Genomic DNA, 26,064 nt, shown 5'->3' with positions numbered 1-26,064 from the left:
CACTTAATTACAAGGAGCTTACACCTTTGTAAATCTCACACATAAATATCAGCTATCAGTTCCTAAAACAAAAGGTTTAAAAATTTTATCCAGCAACAAGCTCCAGATTTAATAAAATTATTCCATATCCATGCACTTTTGCGTGTAGTTACACACATACATACAAAACCAGTGGACTTCCGACCACATGACTCAGTGTCCCTTCTTGATAGAATTAGAACTGTGGCAAGTACTGGAATGTGAAAGATTTCACATGCACAGTTGTTTTTGTTTCAACTGTGTGGGCTTCTTCTTTCAACACTAGAATTCAGTTTTGAATTGCAGATTTCAAGACCTCGAGAAAAATCGCAGCTAAACCCACCAAGTTTCATGAAGACCTGGGTGACAAAAAAAGGAAAAAACCAAGAAAACACACATACACAACAGAACAAAAAAAAAAAAACCAAACCCATTCCTATGCACATACAAAAAAATCCCACCTGATTCAGGTGAAAACAAAAGCACAAAAAGCAAAACCAGGGATAAAGATGACTTGATGCTTGTTCTCCATTAAACAAGCAACCTAGAATGGATGAAAAGATTGGAATCAAAACTTCATGGTTTTGGCAAACACTTGAGAAGCACTGCAGAACATTGCACCTGCCATCATAAACAAATAAAACATATAAAGATGATGTTTAAATACATTAAAAGCTGCATTATTTTCCTTCCTATTCTTTCAAAATCAGCAATTTGAATATTCATGGAAGAGACTGCATTTGTGAACACCCAGAAAAGAGATCTGGGGATCCTTATTTATAGCAAGTTGAAAGTGAATCAACAGTGTGCCCTGGAAGCCAAGAAGGCCAACCATGTCCAGGGGTGTGCATCAGGCACAGCATCAACAGCTGGTCAAGGGATGTGATTGTCCTGTTCTACACAGCACTGATGTGGCACCACCTCAAGCACTGCGTGCTGGTTTGGCTGCCTCACTATAAGGTCACCAAACTATTAGAGTGCGTCCAGCGGAGGGCAACCAAGATGGTGAAAGGCCTTAAGGGCAACACCTTGTAACTCTTGCCCTGTAAGAGTGGCTTAGATCACTTGGTTTGTTCAACTTAGAAGAGAGAAGGCTGAGGGATGACCTTCTCACAGCCTACAGTTTCCTCAAGGGGAGCAGTGAATAGGGACATGCTCATCTCTCTTGCAGCCAAAAGGTCATAGCACAAGGAAATGGAATGAAGAAGCCTCAGGGGAAGTTCTGGTTGGACATTAGGACAAGGTTCTTCACTGAGAGGGTGGTCAGTCACTGGAACAGGCTCCCCAAGGAACTGATCATGGCACTGAGCCTGTCAGAGGTCAAGGAGTATCTGGTTGATGACCTCAGTCACACAGGTTAGTTTTAGGTAGTCTGAGAGGGGCAAAGAGTTGGACCTGGTCATCCCTTCCTGCTTGAGATATATAAATTCTATAGTTTCACGTTAAACTCTGTTGGTTCTTCTAAGTTTGTTAAAGATATGAACTTAGAGTGCTCAGATATGAAAGATGATTTTGGTTTTCTTTTTTTTTTTAATTGTTATTCTGTAGGAATGACAACCAGTCAAACAGAACCACAGAATTCATTTTATGCTTTACTCCTCTTGCTGCTGCTTCTAGAACAGGTAAAAGAATAGCAAAAGCTATTTTCTCACACATAAAAGAATATTCATTCCTGTCTTGGCAAGTGATGTCTCACTTAATCTGAGTTTTATCTAAATCTATATGTTAATCACAAACATTAGACGATGCAATGATTTTAGTTACTGCTCCATAACTTTAAGAAACTGATAGAAATTGAAAATGAAAGGGAAATATATCATCCTTAAAAAGGGATTTTCAGGTTGTAGAAGCAACTCTAAACAAACCATCACCTCTCAGGCTAACATAAACAAACTAATGCCTAACAAAAGAGGACATTTCTTAAGCCTTTAGGACTCAAAGAAAAGTGCAGAGATGGTTTAACAAAGGCACAGAGGCAGGAAGTGGCACAATAAATGGAAGGAGTGGAACAGAACTGGGCTTCCAGCATATGTCTAAGGGAAGGAATCTGACAAGCAACTTTTCTATGTAACTTTGAGCAAGACAGAACTTCCAGTAGTAGAGGGGAATGGGGGGGGTGGGGGGAATAGCCTCAGATACAGTGCTTGTGAGCGTATTAAAAAGTAAAGGCATTTAGGAGTTTACAAAATATTCAATATAGACTTTAACAGTCCACTTTTAGGAAAACTCAGGTTTTAAACTCATAGAAATATAATTTTCATCTCTTTTTTAACCATATAAAAATCACATATGATGTCGAAATAAACTGCCACCTGTCATTCAAGCATAAGTCACTTTGGTAACCGTATTTCTATACTAAAAGAGAAGTTAATGAAAGCAGTCCTAGATTTTTTTCCCACAACAAGCAATACACACAAAAGAGTATAATAAAATTACAGTGTTAAATTTCGATTTGCTGGCAAATTGTTGTAGCAAGTCCAGATACACAAACAGGAAAAGATCTTATTTTTATTGGCAGTGTCCCAACAACCTGTCCACAGTCCATGACTGCTCACACGGCTGCAGATTTTCTGCTGCAGACTCCTCACTGCAGGTATCTAACACTGCTTTTGTTTTGTTACAACACCAGTCATATTGAAAATTGAACTAGAAACAAGTTTCAACAGAAGCTGCAACATTATATTCAAGGATATTAAGCACGCCATACCACAGATTGGTAAATAAATATCACATTGAAATATTTTCCAGTATATCCAGGGTTATTTTACTTAGTATAAAGATACTACTATATTTTTTATTTTATTTTTAAACTTTAATAGCATGGTAATAAAATCCCTCTTGACTTTAGGACACATGGACAACTTCATGGTTAGATTTGTCTAAACAGAGCAACACCAAGTAAAACCTAACACAAAATTTGAAAGGAAGCAAACCAGCAAAAAAATACACCCTACCTAGTAGAAAATGCCTAACCTAATTAATTACTACATAATTGAAACTATTTATTTCATAAATACAAACAACTTAAATAAAGGCACAGACATTCACAATGAGAAAGCTCTTTGTTCAACTACAACTGTACTTCAGTGGTAATATAAAAATTGAGTTTAAAGCAAGTAATTATAGAAAAACTACAGTGTTCCACAGCTGGAAGAAGCTACTTTCCTCATGAACATAAAAATCTCAAACCATAAACTTGTGGCTAAAATAGTCTATGTAAAACCGGATGAGGTTTCCCAAAAAATGAGTGCAGTGAACGTCATCTCCTTTCAAAACCCACTCAAATTTTGACTGAGCCAAATCTCAGGTCATTTCAGGCTTTAAAAACAGCAACCAGGCAAATGCAGCATAAGCCTTCTTTTCAAAGATCTCTAGTCTAGCTAAAGATTGAATAAGACTAAGAAGCAATGACCAGTATCTGTTACTAAGGATTTTTCTGATTAATATATCAATTTGACATAGTAAATCAAAATTAAACCAAAATAATAATAAAAAGTACTTTCTACTTGCCTACTTCCAGAAAGACAAGGAGGAGGATCCTAGAAATCACGGGACTGTCAGTCTCATTTCAGTGCCTGGTAAAGTTATGGAGATTATTCTGGGAAGTACTGACAACATTTCATTGGTCACAGCCAGTACAGCTTCATGACTTCCTTTTTTGAGAAGGTAACCCACCTGGCTGATCAGGGTAAGTCAGGTGGATTTCAGTAAAGCTTTCAATACTGTCTCTCACAGGAACCTTCTGGATGAACTGTCCAACACTCAGCTGGATAAACACATCCTGTGGTGGGTGAGCAACTGGCTCACGGGTCGGTCACAGAGGGTAATAGTGAGTGGGGTGACATCAGAGTGGTGACCTGTCACTAGGGGGTTCCACAGGGCTCCATCTTGGGCCCTGTGCTCTTCAACATCTTCACAAATGACTTGGACACAGGACTGGGAGGGATACTAAGCAAGTTTGCAACAACACAAAACTAGGAGGAGCTGTGGACTCCCTCAAAGGCAGAGACCCTGCAAAGAGACCTTGACAAATTAGAGGACTGGGCAATCACCAACCATATGAAGGGAAAGTGCTGGATTCTGCACCTGGGATGGGACAGCCCTGGATGTAGGTACAGACTGGGGAATGAAATGCTGGAAAGCAATGCCACAAAAAGGGACCTGGAAGTCCTGGTCAACAGCAAGTTCATTATGAGTCAGCAGTGCCCTGGCAGCCAGGGGGGCCAACCATGTCCTGGGGGACATCAGGCACAGCTGGTGAAGAGAGGGGATTGTCCCACTCTGCTCTGCACTGGGGCAGCCTCACCTTGAATATTGTGCGCAGTTTGGGGCACCACAATATAAGAATGGTATTAAGCTATGAGAGCGTGTCCAAAGGAGAGGAACAAGGATGGTGAAGGGCCTTGAGAGGAAGCCGTAATAGGAGTGGCTGAGATCACTTGGTCTGCTCAGGCTGGAGAAGACTGAAGGGAGACATGGTGGCAATTACAACTTCCTTGTGAGGGGGAGAAGAGTTACAGGCACTGATCTCTTCCCTGTGGTGACCAGTGACAGGATATGATAGAATGGCCTGAAGTTGTGTTTGGGGAGGTTTAGGTTGCATATTAAAAAAGGGTTCTTCACCCAGAGGGTGATTGAGCACTGGAAAAGGCTCCCCAGGGAAGTGGTCACAGCACAAAGCCCAACAGAGTTCAAGAAGCATTTGGATGATACTGTCAGGCACACGCTGTGACTCTTGGGAATGGTCCTGTGCAGGGCCATGAGTTGGACTCGATGATCCTTGTGTGTCCCTTTCAACTCAGCATATTCTGTGATTCTGTAATTATTGAGTATTTGGCTATATCAGCACCAGTCCATAACAGGACTTCCCAGTAAAAATGAAGAATTAGCTTCACAGAATTGATATTATCGTATATGAGTAAGTTAAGAGAGACCTTAATGTGTCCCTTCAATAAAGGAGACTTATAAAGAAGATCAGAAAGGCTTCTTACCAAGGCCTGTAGTGACAGGACAAGGGGCAATGGTTTTAAATTGGAAGAAGGTAGGTTTAGATTGTACATAAGGAAGAGATTCTTTATGATGAGGCTGATAAGATGTTGGAACAGTTTTGCCAGGGGAGTTGTGGATGCCCCATCATTCCAAGTGTTCAAATTCAGGTGGGATGGGGCTTTGAGCAACCCAATCTTGTGAAAGATGTCCCCGTCTGTGACATGGGTTGGACTAGGAGAATTTAAAAGCTCCCTTCAAACCGGCACCATTCAATGATTCTAAGTTCAGTTACATACACTTTTAGTTTGACTATGTGAAAAGAAAGACTAGTTGAGGCTTCCGCTAAAAATTTAAAGTTGTTATAGATGTTGGTGTGAGGTTTCGTACTGATGAAACAGCTAACTACTGATAAAACAGCTACCAGTGTGAAGCAAAGAAAAGCCTTATCAGTTATTCATTGCTTTTCTAGCACTACTATAAGAAATTCCATAAATCATACAGTAAGCACACAACCAAATCTATGCTGACAGAAGTTAACAGCATGTAGCCTTTTCAATTTTTTGGGCTAAAAAATAGCTGGGCAGATGCTGCAGTTATGCATCCCATGTATTGCAGTAGTTCACTAATACTGTTCCATTTAGTCACATTACAAAGCTTTTTTTGCTTTTTTTTTTAAATGCCTAGAAAGATTAAAGATGCATCTGTCTCATTATCACTGAAAAAGTCTTACAAAGCTGGCATGCTACATTTTCAACCCCTCTTTTTTTGTAGAACTAGGAAGAAGACCACTTTCTTAGAGGCAGGTAAAAAGATCCAGTTGTAGTCAGACAAGAAAAAAATAACCCCAAAGCTGAGAAACAGAAAAGGAGACAGAAGAGGACATGGAAAAGGTTAACAGAATTTGCTAAGCTGCCAGAAGATGATGTAAGGAACTGAGCTTTATACCAAGATATACCTTCAGCTAACATAGTCAATTACTATGATAAAGAGAGAAGGAAAAGAAACAGTAAGTAAAAGTTATAATGGTGAAGAGAAATACAGAATTTCCATTCAGAAATAAATGAAAGTATGACCACATCAGTTTGGGGCAAAGTACACAGGAAAAAATAATAAATAAAACAAAAAAAGAGCTGCAAGGCAACTCATAAAGTAGGCAAATCAAAGAATCCTCAGTTTCATGTACTTTTTTGAAGTTTAAATAAAGCAAGATAGCAAACATTTCAATTTCAGCAGGAGGAAAGTGCGAAATACATTTACCAATGCAATAATAAAAATCTATGGCAATGTTCCACTGCTTTCATTTCATAACATTTATATATTTATTGACAGTTCAAATTCTGGAAAATACAAAGTAGTAGTATCTATCACCTCTTTCACAGATTCATGCTTTTTTATCCTTACTTTAACAAAAATAAAAGATCTTCACATGCAGACAAAAAAAACAAAAAAAAAGGCAATGTGCCAAGACCCAGGAAAAAGTTCTCTGTCTTTCCTCTTTTTCTAGTCTCCTGATTAGGGAAAAGTAGGGAAAGTAACGGATACTGGGAACTCACCAGAAATGCCAGTTTTTTTCATGATGCATGGCATACAGCAAGAAAATTAGGAAAAAACTTAAGGAAATAAAATGATAGGCTTTTCTTGAATAATACAATACCTTTTTCAAGTCAGGAATATCTGTTAGTATTGTCAGTGACAAAGACATTTTTTCCTCAGAATTTGGAGACTTTCATTACCTGTGTTAAGTCACAATTAAATGAGGGCATCTGCCAAAGAAAATGCATTATAGATCTCTGTTATGAAAGTAGAAGCATTTAAAGCTACAGCTCTGCTTCCTCAAAATGAGAAACAACTTTAGTGTTATACACAATAAATGTTGACATTTTTCTTCTTCAGATTGTGCTTTAATAACTTTCCATAATTCCATTCTTCACTGGCACATTTCCACTCCCAGATGACACATATCCAACCGGTTGAGTGTCACATGTGTTCATCCGGCACCACTTTCTACCTAGGCTTCTCTAATCACCTTCAATCACAGTAATATTCTGTCTGGTTATCTATGTCAACCTGTCAATCTATGGGGTAGGAATAAATTTGTATATTCCTGTAATATCTTTTTCCTGTAGTATTTTTCCAGATACATAACTATATATTTATTTGCTAATAATATAACAAAGATGATCTTGTTTAGATGTGCTCACCAGCCATTACTCCAATTATCTGATTTTTTAAAAATTCTGTCACTTCAACATTGCCCGCTGCTGTTACCAAATTCTGATTTGCCTTGCCCCATCTATGGGGTTTTTTTCTTTGACTACAGCACTTCCACTGTTGCTGAAACATAAGAATATTAAAAGGGTTCTTTCATCTCATGAGTCACATTCATCACTAAAACTGAAAGAAAAATCATGTAAGAAAACTGACATTCACAAAATAAATCTAAGAGCTTTGCTATCTGTGTATGTGTCATCATTGTTTTCTTCAAAAGGTCTTTGTGGTTTGAAAACAGAGAAAAAATTCTCAATCTGTGCAACCTTTGCTTTGAGCTAAAACCCTCACTTTATACCAAGATTATTAGAAAAAATACATTATAATCTCCCTAAATTTAAAAAACTAAAATCACTGAGTAAGTCTTCAAAGACTACTACTATAATCAAACTGACAGGAAAAGATCAAAAACAGCAAGGTAAATATCATTAAATTTAGACAGGTACAGTTCTACTTTTAGAGAGCACTGAAGTTTAGAATCTGTCACAGGTATTTTGAAAGGTACCAGTCTTTAGTTTGACTTTGTGTTACTTCAATGTATGCTGAGCAGGACCAATTTCTAAATTATGAAATTGAAATTTGAAAGGAATAAACTTCAGAATATATAGCTAGATTTAAGAGACACACGTATTTCTGATAACATCTACTAGAAGTATATATGAAATTTAGTTACTGACTATAACTTGCTCTGCATTCCATTTGCTGGTACTTGGTGTGTGACAACTTTCCTCTATGTCAGCATTTAAAATAAAAATGAAAATGGATGAACTGAACTGAAATTAGGCAGAGAAGAAATTAAGTTCTGTAAAAACAGTACCTATGACCAAATATATTGTATTAAAAATATTGCATGTATTTATTGCAATAATGTATTTCTTTCTTTTCACAAACAGCTTTTCACCACATGCTTTAATAAATAATAGCTTAAAAATTTACTTAGCAAGAGGCTTTGCTGCACACAGTTTTAGGCATACTTTACTACTGAGTCTTTTACTTTCAACTACATTAATTTTATTTTTAAGGGTGTGATGTATCTTAGCAAGAAAGAAGTTCAGTATAAAGTACTGTGAAATAAATCCAAAGAAGCATGGCCAGAAGGTCAATGGAGATGATTCTGCCCCTCTATTCTGCTCTCACCTGGGATCCCACCTGGAGTGCTGCATCCAGCTCTGGGGTCCTCAGCACAGGAAGAACATAGACTTGTTGGATTGAGTCCTGGGGAGGGCCAAGAAGATGATTAGAGGGATGGAACACCTCTGCTATAAAGAAAAGTTGGGAGAATTGGGATTATTCAGCCTGTACAAGAGAAGGTTTAAAGTGAGGAGGCTGACAAGAAAGGTAGAGAGGGACTTTTTACAAGGACATGTACATAGGGCAAGATGGAATGACTTCAAACTGAAGGAGGGTAGGTTTAGATTAGAAAATACAAAGAAATTCGTTACTGTAAGGCACTGGAACAGGTTGCCTAGAGAAGATATGGATGTCTCATTCCTGGAAGTGTTCAAAGCCAGATTGGATGGGGTCTAGTGGAAGGTGTTCCTGCCCATGGCAGTGGGGTTGGAACTAGATGATCTTGCACGTCCCTCCCAACCCAAACCATTTTATAAATCTATGACTTTATAATAAATCAAGTAAATAAGGTGCAATATTCAAAAGTCTAGATATCTAAACATTTTTACAGAAAATAGTGTGTTTAAGAATCCTAAAACAAATAAGTCTTCATGGCTTATAGAAGCGTATGAAGAGAAAAGTGCAACCTCTGTGAATATTTAATCCACAAATACCAAAAATGTAATCCTTCTCGGTGCAACAACTCAGCAGAGGTACAACTGTGACATAAAGAAAAAATGCCATGGAAACTACTCTAGGGAACAGTGAACACAGCATGAGTGCTTTTACAATCCATTCAAGAAACTACACAGCGCAAACGAGAAATGAGTTAAAGAAAGGTATTTTCAAAAACAGGTAGTTATAAAGGGGAATTTGAAAGACAAAAGTTTTATTTTTGAAAAAAGCATTCATCCAGAAAATTAAAAGCTCACTTGGAGGAAAGAGGTAAAGAACTACTTTTTTAAAGAAAATCTGGTTATATGCTTACTGTTAATTTCCTAGCAACTGCAAATGAATTTTCCCTTATGAACAAATGAAAACAGTTAAGTGAAACTATGTATTACTGTTTAAGAGTCTTAAATTATTTAGATGCATAAGTCTAACTTAAGCCCAGAAAGCTTTGGGCTGTCACTTATCTATGCCATTTTTAGAAGCTGAATTGAGGTCTTTTTTCACATTGCAACGTGTCTACATATCTACATTTGATGGTGTATCTAATCTAAATGAGATCTGACAGAAGGGATCCATAAATGGTACAGGAGAAAGGATGAATTGTTATGATCACTCTGAACAGAGCAAAAATATGACCTCTTCAAGTGACAGCACTGTACACCCCCTTAGAGCTCCAGAAAAGGAGCAGTGGTATTAATAAGTTCTTCACTAATTATCCTTATGAATGTGAGACTTTCTGTAGCACTTGCTGAATACTTTGTGTTCTCCTACCTTTTGAATGTTCAATTCAGGAAAGAAATGTGTATCACTTAAAGAAAACTTTCCGGAAAAAAATATGCAAGGAGCAAGATAAAAAAGGTTTGCTACCACATTGCCAAGTCATTCTGTATCAACTCTCCCCTTAGCAATTCTCTACCAAAGCTGGCGTGTGAAATTAGAAAAACAGCCATTTCATTTTTAAAGGAAATCACTTGGCACAAATCAAGAGTGGTACAGATTATACAGCAATAGGGACGTCTGGGAGCCATTTGTGACCACACATGGAAGGCCACATGTGGATGTGTAATTCTGCTACCAGTAAGATTTCATGGTCATAAATCAGGACCATGAATAATATCAGGTATTCCAGAAAGGAATAGAAGGAAACATTCTAAATTGAAGTTTATAAAAGTTCAGCATCCAGAAATTGAAAGCACTATCCTGGGCTTCACATAACATCTACCCCTTCCATACAGAGCATGCAGAGGCTGCCATGAACCCTGGTAGTGTATTCTAGGGTCACCTTCAGTGAAACAAAGACCTCAAACAAGTTTCCTGGATCTCACTGATTTCCTCTGAGGAAGAATTGGATTAAGTCTGTGTCTACAGCTACTAATTTTGCCAGCTGGACAGAAAGGGTTCAAGGGTAAAGATGTGTATGTTCTGTCTAGAGGACACATGCTCCTCTAGATATTTGACAGACAACCTGACCAAGCAGTAAAAACAAGGAAGCTAACACCTGAAGAAGTCAGAACTGCCCCTTTACATTTATCACCCTCAAACTTGCTCTTACATGAAAATCACCTCAGAGGTGCCAAAGTTTTAGGCTAGATACATGAACAGGTACCTTGATCTAATGCAGCAGAAAGCCAGATGTTACAGGCTATATATCCTGTCCAATTGCTAGCCCTGAGAAGCAAGAGAATTTAAACCTATCTCACCATGTGCATCCTACAGGAGGAGAAGATGAGAGCATTCCTCAGCTGCAGGACAAGAGGAAACAATGACTTGCAAACTTCACCATGCAAGATAGACAACTAAGCCCTGGACTGAGATAGCACCATGACCTCTTGAGTACAGCTCTAGAGATTTCAGTTCTCCCAGCACTCTTGTTCTCTACTGGAACTGCCTGTCTGCAGCTCAGTAGACAGGCAACCAGTATCTCTGATCAAGCTCGGAGCATGAAGTACTGAAGACACTTGAGAAAGCATTCATGCCTCTCTACTGTCCCCAAGCTTTCCAGTTGGCTTGTCTAGAACTGTGTGCTCTGAGTTAGTAATCACTTGTATGCTGAGCAATGGCAGGATGCTGCTCAGACTTCACCGTTTTCAGTCTGACAAGCTTGAGTTTCTTTGGTTGTCATCTCCTTTCTACCATCAAAGGTTGGCTACATGAGACATTCTCCTAGCCTAGCCTATAACTGGAGATTCATGAAACTTGGACAAGAAGCATTAGAAGTTGCAGGCAAAGCTGAATGGTGGTTGGTACACGTCTTGTGACTCGGAACAATCCACTCATTCAGCAGGTTTTTGTGATTTGGGTGCTGAGCATAGCAGAACCTGTCTCAGGAAAATGTAAGCTCTTTTTTTCCCTTCCACTCCAAGTGGTCCCTCCTGATTCTAAATCACTAAGAGGCCTATAATCCAAAACTCTGCATCATTCAGCATTCAGGACAGCAAGAGGAAAAATCATAGGCTAGGACTTGTCCATGTTGGTCATCTGTGGTTGGTAGAGATCTTTCTGTTCAGAGCTGGAACACAGACTGGAACTCAGGCTGCCACAGGGAGCGGGAAAATGCTGTGGGGAAAAAAATATAAGGAAAAAAAACCATCCTCACTCACAAAAGGAGGCATCACCATGTGTAAGAAGGTCTTGTACCAGCACAGACTGTATCAATATTAGCTCAGTGTGTCCCCTTTGTGTGTATAGGTAATACAATTGTGATTACCCATGACTACACATCCACTAGGCCAATACACCAGCCAGCTATTTTCCCTGGGTAACATGCCTCCTCGCATCATTTTTTTTAAACCAGCTATTTTGTGGTGGGTTTGAAAAGAGACAATGTACACAGACACCTTGCAATATTCCTGGGCTCCAGACCCTTCTTCACAGGATATAGTGCAATGCAGTACTCAGAAGAAGGGAAAAAATAAGTAGAAAATTAATTGGATTGCTGGACAATATAGCCAGCACCTTGCATGCTTAAGAATGCTGAGACATCCAGATAAGCCTATAGAAAGACGCCATGGCTTGGGTTGTACGACTGAGCAGCTAAAGGATGTAAAGCTGTACATATAGGGAACTTAATGCCACAATCAAAAGCCATTTCCCCACACATAAATTCAGATTCATCTTTTTAGAGTGGCATCTAACATTTCTCTGTGCAGGAAAATGAATCCCATTCTTCATTAGCAATCATGGATAGAACTCTACGTGCTTGGTTACAGCATTCCACTTTATCTAAACAGAATTTATGCCCACTGGACACAGTAATTAGAGGGTTACTGAAATCTGAATAAGAAACAAACATTCTTCCTGCATGAATCATGAAGAAAAAGTCCTCCTTTGATTCAAATGCAGAGAATGAGAAAAATACAGAGTTTAGCTCTTTCTTCTACAGATAAGGGCACAGTTTCTCTCTAACTCACCATTCTAAAAAGTAAGGTGTTGGATGTGCCTTCTTTTTTTCACCTTCTTTACTTCCACTGTTAAATCGACTCTAAACTGTCTTACACACAAAACTGCAATTACCTTCTGTGAGTCAGTAATAAGAAAAAAAGGAAAAACACACTCCATTCTACAACAAAATGGCAGATTCACCAAATGCACGGCCCTCCTGTTGATGCTTTCTCATTCTGGGAATTATATACTGAATAGTGAATAAACTCCATTACATTATTAAAACTAATTTATTTCCATTGGATCATGAAAGATGATTCCTGCTAGCCAGGAAATCAACATCAAAATAGAGCAGGCCTTCAAAAAAATCAAGAAATAATCAACCTCACTATTATTTGACGTTATTGTCCGTCTAAGCATAAATTATTAAACTCTGTATATTGTATACATTTCCAGCACAATGGGAATATGGCAATATATATGTAACAAAAATATGGTGGGTTTTTTTGTTGGGGGATTTTTGGTCTGGGGGTGTGGGTTGTTGTTTTCACTTTGAGACTCTCTTCATTAGCTCTTTCAACATTTACCTTATTCATTATATGTCTCATAGCTAAGTGAAAGGAATCCTTTCTTCTGCAGTACATAAGCTGTTGGTATTACCCTTGATCAAGTGGGAGAAAGACAATAAAATAAGACACTCTGGAATAGGTTCAAGATAGTATTCCTTGCAAAACCGTTCCATAGTGACCTCTTCTTGCAGCTTCCAGTGTGAAGTTAGAGGCAGGATGGAGATGAAGAGTTCTTTGATTACATATTCACTTCCTAATGCTCCAGGTGATACTTCTGTAAGAGACAGTGATTTCTAGCTGCCATCAGCCAAGCCAATCTTGCCTCATCCAGTTGCCTGTGTTAGCCCTTATATCCAAGTCCAAAGCTTCCACTTAAAAAGCTTCCCAAAAATACTTCCATTTAAATCATTAAGATTTTAGTGGCTTCCTCCTCACATGAAATTCTTATTTTTTTATCCTTTTACTAGAGAACTGCAATAAAATAGGCAAAGTTTCTATTCATTTTTGGGTGCATTGCAAATGAAAAATCAATGTAAAGAGAAATGACAGAATTTTAATGTAATGCAGTTCGGAAATGGGAACCTAGCAGTTAAGAAACTAAAGAGTTTCCTCATCTACTGCAGATTAAAAACCAATACTTTTCACTTGCTTTAACTTCCCTTTATTTTTTCTAGCAGCACTGTTTTTCGTGTCTAATCAATACAATCTTTAATGACCAATACAGAATGAAACATAACTGGATTCAAGTCCCAACTGCTACATAGCGTCAATGCTTACTGCCCAAATGCACAGCACCACTTTGACTTCTAACAATTACCCAGGTGCAAAATGGTTAGAACCATATGAATTCCTGATTCAGAGATGACTATTTCTTCAGATATCTTCTACACAAAAACTGTATCTACTTTTCTTGTTCGAGTGATGCCACAGCCAACATTATTCTACACCAGGGTAAAGGAAGAGAATTTAGAAGTAACAGTCATCTTTCAAAACAGAAATATTATCATAAGTAATGATAAAACTTCTGTAATTCACTATTACATAATAAAGTATTGAAATAGATAACAAAAGAGGTGAAAATCCTAGAGTTATGCATTTATTATTAATATTAATCCTGCGCCTTTATTAATAGTTTCTGCAAAAGCTTTCTGACCAAAATGGGTACTTTCTTTAAACAGTTCTTAGTTTTTCCAGAAATTTACATGTTACAGAGGAAGTTCCACAGAACTTACATTATGCTTCAGATTTTTAAAAATCACCCTCATACTTTATGAGAATCCAATTGCCATTAAAATTCTGGTGACTGGATGATGATATGCAATTAGATTTAATTCAGTATAATTAGACTGAATCACTAGTTAACACAATTACAACCTGATGCAAGTCAGATTCTCATTTTATTTACCTTGATATGTGTCAGTAATAACAGTTCCGTTAATATCAATATAGTTAATTATTCCTTCATCTAACTGGAGCAGTAACATGAGTGGGAAAATCTATAGGTAAGAGAATAACAGACTGCATATGAAAATCTGACAGATCATTGCACCAATGTACAGTAACTGCTCTAAGGATGAAAAGGAATTGCCTTTGCTTTGATTTATGTGGGCTTAGCACATAGTCCACATTCTGTAAAAAAACCCAAACAAAACATGATATATATAGTTCTGGAGTTGGGCTTCTATGCAGCTGCCATTCACTTTAGAATGTAACTATAAATATAACCATAAATGGGAGATATTGGTCTTTTCATTATCTCGATTTTAACATATTTGGAACAGGAAGCTGTATAACGTTATTTTTCACAGAGGAGAGCAACATAAAATGACCACATACATAACACAGCAATAGCAAACTAAAAAAGTAGCAACCACGATGCTTTAAGAAAAATACTTTAGCTTACATATCACAGAGCTAATGAATTTTATGCAAGATAATCACCCTCCATCAGAGTAAACAAGCAAAATTTAAAACACGTTTTAAATCTAGCTTACTTTTCATTTGTTTTGATTATATTTATGGCCTTTTAATATGAAAAATAAGCCTTTTCAATTCTCTCTCCGGAAGCACTTAGACTGAAATCACTGCAAAAAATACATATCTTTTCCTCTTAACATGATAATGGATTTATTATATTGCTTCATTATCTACACAGAAGTGTCTTTTGAGCTGACATTTCTATGCATAAAACCTAAATTATAGTCCAAATGTCAGCTGAAAAAGACTCTCAGTTGTGCGTCCTGCCATGTCTCCCAGTCCTGTCTCTTTACAAAGACAGCAATACAAACACTGCACAGAAATTAAAGGACTGAGGAGAAAAGATGCATACAGACTCCACAGGCAACTGACATCCAACGTCAGCTCTCTCCAAAGGTATGGATGACCATTCTGAGGACAAATATATGTGAAGCAAGGTCAGAAATGACACTCAATTTGTTACTACAAAGTCGATCAGCCCATCCACATTTCTCAATAATGTATAGAGTCTTCATAAAAATTGCAGTGAAATTATGGAAGAAGCTCTGCTGCTACCCTGTGACCCAGAGGAAAAGGAATTAATTTGCAAGACATCAAGAAAAATCTCCTACACATACCAGCACGCTCTGTTTGCATGTAATCAGAGTACACTGAAGAAGTTATAAACTTATATTTAGGCATCACTACGGAAAACTAGCAGTGGAAGGGACAGAAGCACAAAGACAGATTGATGAAGGAAAAATGTACCCAGAGTGTATGTCAAAATCTGCTAAAATTATTTAAAGGTAATTGATAAAAGATGGCAAGGAAGAATTATCAAGAATTATTTTTATACACTTTTCTAGCTCCTCCACTGCTTTGACTGTTGGTCTAAACTGAACCAGCCTCTTTCTGTTGCCGTAATGGTCAATAGAACATTTAACTGCTACTAGATGCAATCCCAGCTTCCACTCTCCCTTTTCTCCTCCTGGCTCAGAAAGAGATATTACAGTCTTCTATGGTACATGTCTTCAGTAGATCTGAACACTGAACAGGGCTTTCACAAACTCTCCTTGTAATCTTACCTGTTTCTCTCATTACAAACAGCCTATCAAGAGGTGACAATTGCACATGCAAAGGTGTCACTTGGATCTCATAACAGTCAACACCAAAACTCCTCATAGGTAAGTAAAATCCTCCACCTCTTCAATCAAGGTCCTAATACTGTCCTCCTAAGCAAATTGTTTAGAAGATGTCCTTTCCACCGTCGTCTTTTGAAATAACGCATTTTTTCATAATCTGGATCAATATAAATGTCACACATTAACATAAGGAAAAAGAATGGTCCATCAGTTCTTATCAGTCTTAAAGGAAGCCTCATCATATTAATAGGCTGGTACGGTTCCACTCATATGTATCTCAATAAAACACAGTAAGAACCTAAGGTTACACACCCATTAATCACACTAAACCTGCGTCTTTTTCACTAGTTTCTGAAGAAACCTTCTTGACCAAAAAACCCACTTACTAACTACATTTTCCAGTCAAAAGAGGAAATGCTAAAGACTGAATTGGCAACTGTATCTATTTTACATTGTCAGTATGTTCCGGTAATTTTAACTTATATATGATCAACTGAATAGCTTCTATCTAAGAAACAAGTAAAATATCAATAATTTATACATTTTATGCACAAAACACAGTTACTATGTGCATGTTGCTTATTTCCCATTTTGAATTAGGTGTTTAATTTTTTTTTTCCCTTGGAAATCTTACATTCACGCCTGCAGTTCATCCATCTCCTGTCAAAGAAAGGTTTCAGTTCAATAGTTAGATATCCTGGAGACTTAATGATAACTGTCAAAAACATGAATGATCCGAATTCTATATAATTAAAAGCCTAGATATACAGAATGTCTATGTTATATAATTTTCTTTATATGCTTCTATAAAGGAGATATATTAATGCATGTTTTAATAAAGTGTTTTAAACTAAAATTCCAATGTCACATTACTTCCCTAGTCCAAAATAACATGATTCAAAAACTTTCCTGAGAAGAACTATCAAATATTTTGATGCCATGTAAGCTGAATAAAAAAGCATGAAATAGCTTGCATTAATTTTACGGTTTCAAGACAGTCAAGTTCTGCTTAATGCCTTATCAAGGTATTCAGGGGCTTGAGGACTTCCCCTGGACCTCTTCAGCCTGGACATGAGGAGGCTTTAGCAGGCACCTAACATCAGCCTGTCAGCACCTATGAGGAGGTTACCAACACGATGGAGCCAGGCTTTTCAGAAAAATGTATGGCACAAAAAGGAGAGACAATATTCATGAATTGAAACTGGGAGGCTATGACTCAACATAAAGAAGAAAATTTGCTATCAGGATAATGAAGTATTGGGTATGATTGCCCAGTGAGGTTGTGGAATTGCTTTCCTTGGAGCTTTTCCAGATAGAATTGAACAAATCCCTAAGCATCATGGTCTGAATTCTATGTTGACTCTACTTTGACCAATAGGTCCCTTCCAACTTGAACGTTTCTGTGATGTAGTGTAATCATGAGCATTACAAATAGGAACAGGAAATGAAACTTTTGGTTTGACCTGAATACAAGCTAGGACATATCAGTGAAGCTTTTTAAAAGAGAGATGGGAGTATTACCACCCTTGGACAAGGCACTAATGAGATATCCATGGGCCCAGACTACTTTCTGGTCACTTTTGCCGAAGTAATATAAATTTAGATTGTAAAGGATACAGAGAAGGGCACAGAGATATCAGGTGGAATAGAGATACTCTCACACAAAAATAAATCAGAAAGGTAAACTCAGGCTGACTAAATGAAGGCTCAGAGGATATATGACTTCTGTTTGACCAAAAAGTAAATGAGGAAGTTACCACGTAATTTGTTTTTACACAGGTATAAATTGGCCATGTACCAATCTATCATCAAACTTACCTAGACTTCTCATTACAAATCTGTAAACATTTCTACATTTGTTCCTGATGTACTTTCACAGTTTATAGCTGATGACAAGTAACAAAGCCAAAAATAAGTTACTTTTGTGGAAAAACAAAAGGCAGGAGAAGAGACAAAAAGAGAACACAGAAAAGAGGAAAGGAAACTGGAAAAGCAAAAAAAGGAAATGAAATGGGGAAAGGCAAAACTCCCTCCAGTGGCTAGTCAAGAAGAGAACTGACAGGGTCTCCTCAATAAGTATCTTCTCCCAAGTGTCCTCTCCAGTGCATCAGGTGGTCCACCATACTACTTTTCCCATGGAAACCACACAGATTTCCTCAGGAGCTGTTCAAATTCCCTATTGCCTGTTCCCATTTACAATGCTATTAGCACTAATTGCAGTAGTTTTTGATCAGAGGCTGGTGTTGCAAACCAACTGGCTGTTAGGTTTTCCATATATTATTGAGGAAAACTTACCAGATACTTGTCTTTCTCCTAATGCAAACTAAAAGCTGCAAAAAGTGGCATAAGAAAAGGATGGTGAAAAGTATGACTTGGACCAGCGGCAATCATTTCCCTGACATAACAGGAATAGCACAGTGTGCAGGTGCAAAGCCATGACAATACCAGTGTGAGACCAACAGTATGAGATCAACAGCATGAAGACAGGAAAGGAAACATTGCCCTAGAAGCTTTGGTGAAAAGTTACAGAGCTGCAGTGGAAAGGCAGCTGCAAATGGAAGACCCCAGGCACCACAAAAAGTTGAGGCACCAAAGGCACCCTGCAGCACATCACTTATAAGTTCAGGTTCAAGTCTTCTCATACCTTGCATGCACACAAGACTGATCTCTTTCAGGGTTGCCAATTTCTTTAGTGCACCAGGCATCACCTTTTCTAAACACTCATTAGACCAGGTCTTCTTTTCCCTCACAGGTTAAAAGAGCATGGCAAGAGAAGCAGAACTCAGTGAACATGATGGCAGCAGCTCACACATGCTAAGCCTCAGCCAGATAACTGGACTGAAGTGATGCCTAAGGATTTTAGTATATTTTGTAGATTTTTGGGGATTATATAGGTTACATGGATTTTACTGGGTTGCTCACATATTAGGTGGTATTAGAAGTTACTTAAACATTTTCTCATATATTCTTAAGCTCTCTCAAGGACACATTGTTTTGAAGAAACCACCTGCAAGATAACTTGGAGACAAAACACAAGCAAAAGACCTAGAGGTCCTAAGGAATCGGCTTCTCCAAGGGGCAGTTCTGAAGACCTCTATGGGTGGGGCACCAGAGGAAATGAGAACCATGGTTGATCATAGATATCTCATATGCTAACTGCTGGAGAGGTTATAAAAGCCATGACATCCCTGGTCACATGTGTGCATGTGTGAGCCTGTGATGTGTGTCGACAGGCCTCGGGTGTGCCCACTGAAGGCTTTCAATAAAGGTATACCATCTTTCTCCATTATAATTGTTTCTATTTTCACAGGAACTTAGGCAACAGGCAACACAAGAGTGAACAAAGCCCCTACAGTGACAGTCATGCATTCTAGAGAAAGGACACCCTGTATCTTGAACAGAAATGAAGTAAAACAAAGACAGAGAGTCAGAGCAGAAACCAAATGAAGAGATAAAAAATCCAGCATTTTCTATGTGAAAACTGAAGAACTAGGGACAAATAAAAGACATACTGTGAGTAATCATCCTCTTACAGGCATTTCTAAGCTACCTTCACTGAAGACCATTTCACCTACTTAAACAAAAATAATTTAGTTATTCAATAGTTTTAAAACAAACTATCCTGATAATTATTACACCTTATAAAGAAACTTCAACAATGTATCATGATTTGTGAGTCATAAATGTTAACATTTATATTGAAAAATACCATTATCAAGAAATTACTGAAAAACAAGAACAAATATTTGTTTCCTACTAACTTTCCATCTCATAATTTATATACTACATTGAATTAATGCTAATTAATTCAAGTAAACATCTCTTGAAGGTTATACAACAAAATTTTTCAATCGCGTTTCCCCATAAAGGAATTACTAAATTGTATAATATCACTTTGTTCACCTTGACTGGGAAAGAATGTATGAACACCAAAATCTAATCAAACCAAATACCTGTTCAGTTCAATATCTTGTCCCCAGATTTCCAACAGCAAATGCATAAAGAAAAGTGAGGAAGTGCAATGCAACCATGTATTGATACCTACCTGGAACACTCTGAAGCTTTCAGAATATTTGCCAGTTTGGAACATTCTGATTTGGAACCATTATCTCTCTACTTTCCAACCTTTGGTATGTTTTGTTATCTCAGAATTTGTCCAAATCATTTTTTTTTACCTCATGTTAACTTTTTGCATTGAAAAACTTCTTTAGCAGAAAGATATAAAATTATATATTGTATAAAAATGAAGAAGCATGGACAAGTTTGAGTATGTCCTCACAAGAAAGTTATACCATACTCTGCAGCTGAAAGGATTCTAAGATGGCCTCAAAGTTTTGAAACATCGTTTTTGAGCAGTATTAAGCACTACTTCACTGTAATTTTTAAGTTGCTTGAAGACTAAGCTATAGATTAGCGCAAAGAAATAAACTTCATAATTTGTTATAAAAGCTGTAATAATTAACTCAACACTAGTGCAGTCTTACCCAGTATGGACTGATGTTCACAACGTAATGCATTCATTACAAATAAGTTATATAGAATAAAGAATAAATTTCTTGGTCATGTATGATCATCCTAATTTAAAAACTCAAAACCAAAAGGAGCAAATGAAAGGTGATTTCATCAAGTAATGTTGGCTCTAAATGCCTTACTCATGTATCAGTTTCAGGAAACAATCAAGTGATTCAGCAATGCAACATTCTCTGAAAAAAAATGCTTATTTATCTGGAACTCATTAGGGAAACCCCAAAGCATGTCAAATATGTTTTATCATGGTATAGTCCAATGTTCTGCCTTTACACAAGTTATTTTTAATTTAGCTCATCAGATGTACTATGTACCTTCCTATGTAAATGCAGGAACTTAAAGAACATTTTTTTATATCTGTTTGAGCAGACTGGAAAACTCTGAGAAATAAATAATCTTCCCTTTAACTTGGATTTCTATGAAAAGTTCATGTAAATTGCATGTATGTAGGACACAGCATATAATCCTCAGCAAATCTAGCCAAGTTTTTTTCCATAAAAGGGAAAAAACCTTACTCTTGAGATACACTAAGCTCTCTCAGGTAAATGGTTTAACTATGACTATGCTACAAATCAGAAACACTTCCTATTGCAGTTTGAACACAGATACCCTAAGTAGCTTTAAGTTAGGTAATATGAATCCCAACAAATATAAAACAACAATAGACATCCAGTCTGGTAAATATGTGCTTAATTTACCAATTTGGAGATGACTAGGCTACATCCCTACTCTCCCAACCCATTTTACATTGCTTATAGTTGTTCATACAAAACAGGATTTGATTATTCTCAAAGCTACATTTCTGCTACTAGGCATTAGTTGAATACTAAGAAACTAACCACTCCAGCTACATTTAGTTACCTTCAGTATTCATGGCAATCCACACCAGGATTCATATCATTTTCAGGACAGATAAACAAAAATTTGATCAATATTTTCAGTATGCAAAATGTATTTTTAACAGCAACTTCTATGGAACAATATCAGCTAGTCATATGAAGAGGTGAAAATTAATTTCCACTTTATATGCTTTTCAAAAAGCATATTGTTTTTATAACTGAATCTCTTTTCGATGCTATTTTCCATAAAGAAATTAGAAAATACATATGCCAGTCAATCACAGTATTATCTTTTTTTTCCAAAAAAAATCTAATAGGAACAACTGCTCTAAATGAAGCATGTGCAAGGAATTTCAGGATTGAAAATGCTATTTTGCTTTTGTTTTTAAATTGCTCTGGGCACAGGAAGGTGGTGGAGAACAGAAGATATACAACAGCTTACAAACTACTATTGCTGTTTCATGGTGTGGACTGCACTTCATTTGTGGAAAAGCAGGTTAATGGAAAAACAAACACTACTGTTTTGAAAACTGACAATGTAATGACAGATTCAAAATATTTGGGTGTACTGCGCATTCACATAGACTTTGATACCAAAATACAAAGGAATCTGACGCCAAGAGCAGTTTTTTGTGTAGGCTTAGCTAACTATGATGCTGCGGTCACATCAGCTTGGTCACTAAGAAGCATAATGGCATGTTTTTCTCTTCTTTGGAACTCTGAACTGGCAATGACATTTTCATGCAAAAGAGAGCTGTTTCAATATTTATATGAAGAAGCTGGCACCAGTGGTAGGTAAATACAACTGATTGCATATTTTCTCTGGAGCCATGACATGTTTTTTCCCTAATGTTTTGGACCACATCTTTGCCATCACAATGAAAAAGACGCGCTAAAATAGTGTATTTTTGCATAATTTATGGTGGAAAGTTACATGTAGTTGAGACATGGATATTTTACACAAATAACAATGCAGCAATATGAAGGGATGGAATTGTCTTCCAAGACTGCTCTGGTATTACGACAGAGAACAAGCGTGCATCTCTTTGTGAACAACAACACAGGGGTTCAGGGTACAAAACATAGGAGCTGGGACCACTGATACAGCAACACATTGCACATGAGAGAAAAGTTAGAAACACTCAACAAAAAGATACCTTCAATAGCTGAGGGGATGCTGTTGGGGTTTAGGGTTGTAGGGAGAGAGATGAGAGAGAGGTAATAGGACTGGGACAGGACTTTTGAAAAACCTTAATGTGAAATACCTCCCTTTTTTTGTTCATGAGTTGCCAGTTGTAGGCCTTTGTGAGCTTGCAAATTAAATCCTGAGTAACTGTCACAAAACTATTCCTCTGTCACAGAAAACAAAATGTCAAGAAACTAAAGCTGACAATGTTGAAAGACAAATGTTTTAAATTCCTCAGTTTCTGTGTCAGGCCTTGTTCTATGCTGTTTGTGACAGCGAATCTCAACAGCTTTTGCATCAGAAAAGCACATTCATGCATTTTCATGTCAAAAGGTCTCCAATATTCGCTTTGCTACTTCCTTCTCAATGATCAGCTTGTTTTAAACATTTCTCCCTTCTTATATTCTCATACAGTTTAACAGTGGGTTGAGACCTCTTTGGAGCGCTTACGAACACAAACTGCCGTGGGCTCAGGATAGATCTTTCATGAATGAATACGCATTTTGTGCATGACAAGTAACATCTGCTTTTTCCTGTAACAGTGAAAAGCACGAATGATTACTAATTGCTATTATGTTCCATCTCAGATCAACACTGACATTTTAGATGACTCAAAACAATTGTACCCTTGCTGGAAACTACCTGTCCGACGCCCTGTGCTGGCAGCCGGGAATATACCGACCGGGACGCACACGCGGCTTTGCCACCGAAAATACAAAATTCTGGCCACCCAAGCACCCATCCGGGACGGGACAGGACACATCCGCACCCGCTCTCCGGCCATCGCCTGCTCCGGGTAGCTCTGACACCGGCCCGGCGGCGGTGCTTGAGGGGTGCTCCCCGCCGTGCCCACCTGTTCGGTCCCAACCGGGCAGCTTCCCCGGCGCCCCCCGGACCTCCCCAGACGCTCCTCAGCCGACCTTGTGCAGCCGGCACCGCCCGCTGAGCTACAGTAGTCGGTCCCTTCCAGCACCCGGGCTGCCGTGGGTGCCCCCGGCACTCCGCAGGACGTGGGGGTCGCAGAGGACGCCCCGGACCCAGCAAGGCACACACTCGCCCAGCAGGGCAAGCCCTGCCAGAACTGCTCTTCCACTCACGTTCCTGCGAAGCAAAACTTGCGGAGGGCGGCCGTGTCCCTCTCACCCACGTCACCTTGCCCACCCTTACACGGTTGAACTTCCCGAAACCTTCCCAAAGGGCCCAAAAATACCGCCCCGGCAAGTCAAGGGCAACGTTCGGGCGGCGGGACCGGCCGGCTCCGGGAGGAATGGAGCGGAGGGCCAGCCACCCGATGCCACTCACCTTCCCGCGCCTCCGCTTTATCTCTTCGCTCGCGGGCTGCAACTTCCAGCGCTTCCCCCAGCTGCCATCTTCCAGGGGAGCGGCGGGGTAAGGAGCGGACCGGTGAGCAAAAGTTGCGGCGGCAGCGCTTAGGTAGCCATCGCGCCGGCAGGGCAAGCTGTGCGGTGCGCGGCGGGCGGGCGGGGCGGCAGCTGGCGCGGAGCTGCGCGCTACGATCGCCGCCCGTGGCGACGCGGGGAGGATTTGCTAAAAATAGCGCTCGCTCGGCGCGGCGCGGCGGGCGGGGCGGGGGAGGCGGCCCCGCTGAGCAGCGCTCCCCGCCGCGGCCGCTGGGGGCCGGGCGGGCCAGGCCGGAGACAGGGGCAGGGACAGGGGCAGGGACAGGGACAGGGACAGGGACAGGGACAGGGACAGAGACAGGGACAGGGACAGGGACAGGGACAGGGGCAGGGGCAGGGGCAGGGGCAGGGCCAGGGCCAGGCACAGGGACAGGGACAGGGACAGGGACAGGGACAGCGGAAGGGGCAGCGCCGCGCCAGCGCCGGGACCACTTCGGGCGGCGAGTCAGGCACCGAGCCCGGGGGACTGCGGCTGCCCGCACTCGCCCCAGCCCCCCGGGACTAGCTGGCGGCCCTAACTTGTCTCAGCTCTCCGGGCAGGGGATGCACCTGCCCGCCCTGCCAGCCAAGGGAGAGGGGTGACGGACCCCATCGTGCAGCCCCCGCGGGGAGGCAGCGGGGCCCGGCAGAGTTGAGTGAGGACACGCGTCTGGGGCCGCGCCCGGCGCTGCTTCCCGCGGGGCCCTGGCATTGGCCACCGGGAGAGAGGAGGTGTGCAGGCTGCTGTGTGGTCCTTGCGTGGTAGCTGATCCTGTTCCCTTGTGCTGTCACATCTCGAGATGGTTGCACATTTCTCTAGTAGTGCTTTCCTCTCATGGTCTTTTTATTAGTCTTGATAACTCTTAGTAACTTCAACTAAAGGATACTCACCTTTATAAACCCACATCAAGTCTGTCTGGTAATGTTTAGGAGTCTCCAGAACTCTCTTTTCCTAATACTGTTTTATACAGCATGTAAAGCACTTTAGTCTATAGAATCTGTCTTAGCCACATTTCTAATCTAAATTTATGGATAGGTGCCTTCATTACTTAGGAGAGAAAGGAGTATCTCCTTTTATTTCTCTCATTCAGGGGAAATGTTAGCTTCAAAGGACTTCTTGGAAATATAAGCAATTTTTTTTTAAAAAATAGATATCTTCCACATAAAAGCTGTGCAATTTTCATTTATATATATTGACCTCAGTACCATAGAAATTTTGTGCTGTGTTTTAATCTATTTAAAGATTTTTTCCACCGTGTTGCTTTCAGACATTAGATTTTCTGAAACAAATGTTTAAAATCATTGTTTCCAAGACTGGTGAAGAACTAGCTAAGACTAAAAGGTAAAGCTGATGGGTAAAGAAAGAGGTTTGGAATTTAGGCCTAAATGTTGTTGATTGCTAAAGGGATACAACAGATGAAGACTCAGCTGTAGTAAGCAGTGGTCTTTGTGTCCCTCAAAATAAATCTCCTTTCTCAAAATTAGAACTGAAACTGAGTATGTTTTAACTTGGAGAGGAGTCCCATTAGTTTGTTTTGGGTTTTGTTTTACTTTGCGAAATTGGTTTCAGTGGCATTGCTGGATGTTGTCATGTGACAGATCCTAGCCCAGACTGGCTAATGAAATCACACAGCTCTGTCTCTCTGACAGATCAATACACTTCAAATTGATACATACTTTTGTTTCATTATATATGGTTGCCCTCTGCCTACTCCAAGGAAGCATCAGCTCTCATCATCATCATCATCATCATCATCATCATGGCTAGACTTCGTGAACGAAGATTTGAGAAGGGCACTACCCACGCTTGCTGCAAGCGTGCGGGTGGCTAAAAAGGCCGATATGGGATAGGCAGGTCCGGTCACAAAAGGCACAGCTGAATGTCTCCCTAGGTGACATTGGCAAGGAACGGTTCTTTCTGCGTTGTCTTTTCTCCTCCAGACTGACTCTCTGTGCATTCTCAAAGGAAGCAGCAGTGTTGTGAATGGTGTGTCTCCATGAATCCCG

General features: G+C 39.4%; 1 protein-coding gene across 3 annotated transcripts in view; it reads right to left on the bottom strand.

Annotated features, from left to right (window-relative positions):
• Positions 1-24,176, bottom strand: part of HDAC9 (histone deacetylase 9) — a 452,635-nt gene extending 428,459 nt beyond the window's left edge. For all 3 annotated transcript variants that reach the window (XM_071560871.1, XM_071560869.1, XM_071560870.1), the window contains exon 1: positions 23,960-24,176. The gene's annotated coding sequence lies outside the window, so the exon portion shown is untranslated. The remainder of the gene's footprint in view (positions 1-23,959) is intronic.
• Between the last annotated feature and the right edge of the window lie 1,888 nt (positions 24,177-26,064).

This window comes from Pithys albifrons, chromosome 7 (genome assembly GCF_047495875.1).
Source record: "Pithys albifrons albifrons isolate INPA30051 chromosome 7, PitAlb_v1, whole genome shotgun sequence".
Lineage (NCBI taxonomy): Eukaryota > Metazoa > Chordata > Aves > Passeriformes > Thamnophilidae > Pithys > Pithys albifrons.
The sequence above is the reverse complement of the archived record's forward strand: the minus strand, read 5'-3'. Positions and strand labels throughout refer to the sequence as shown.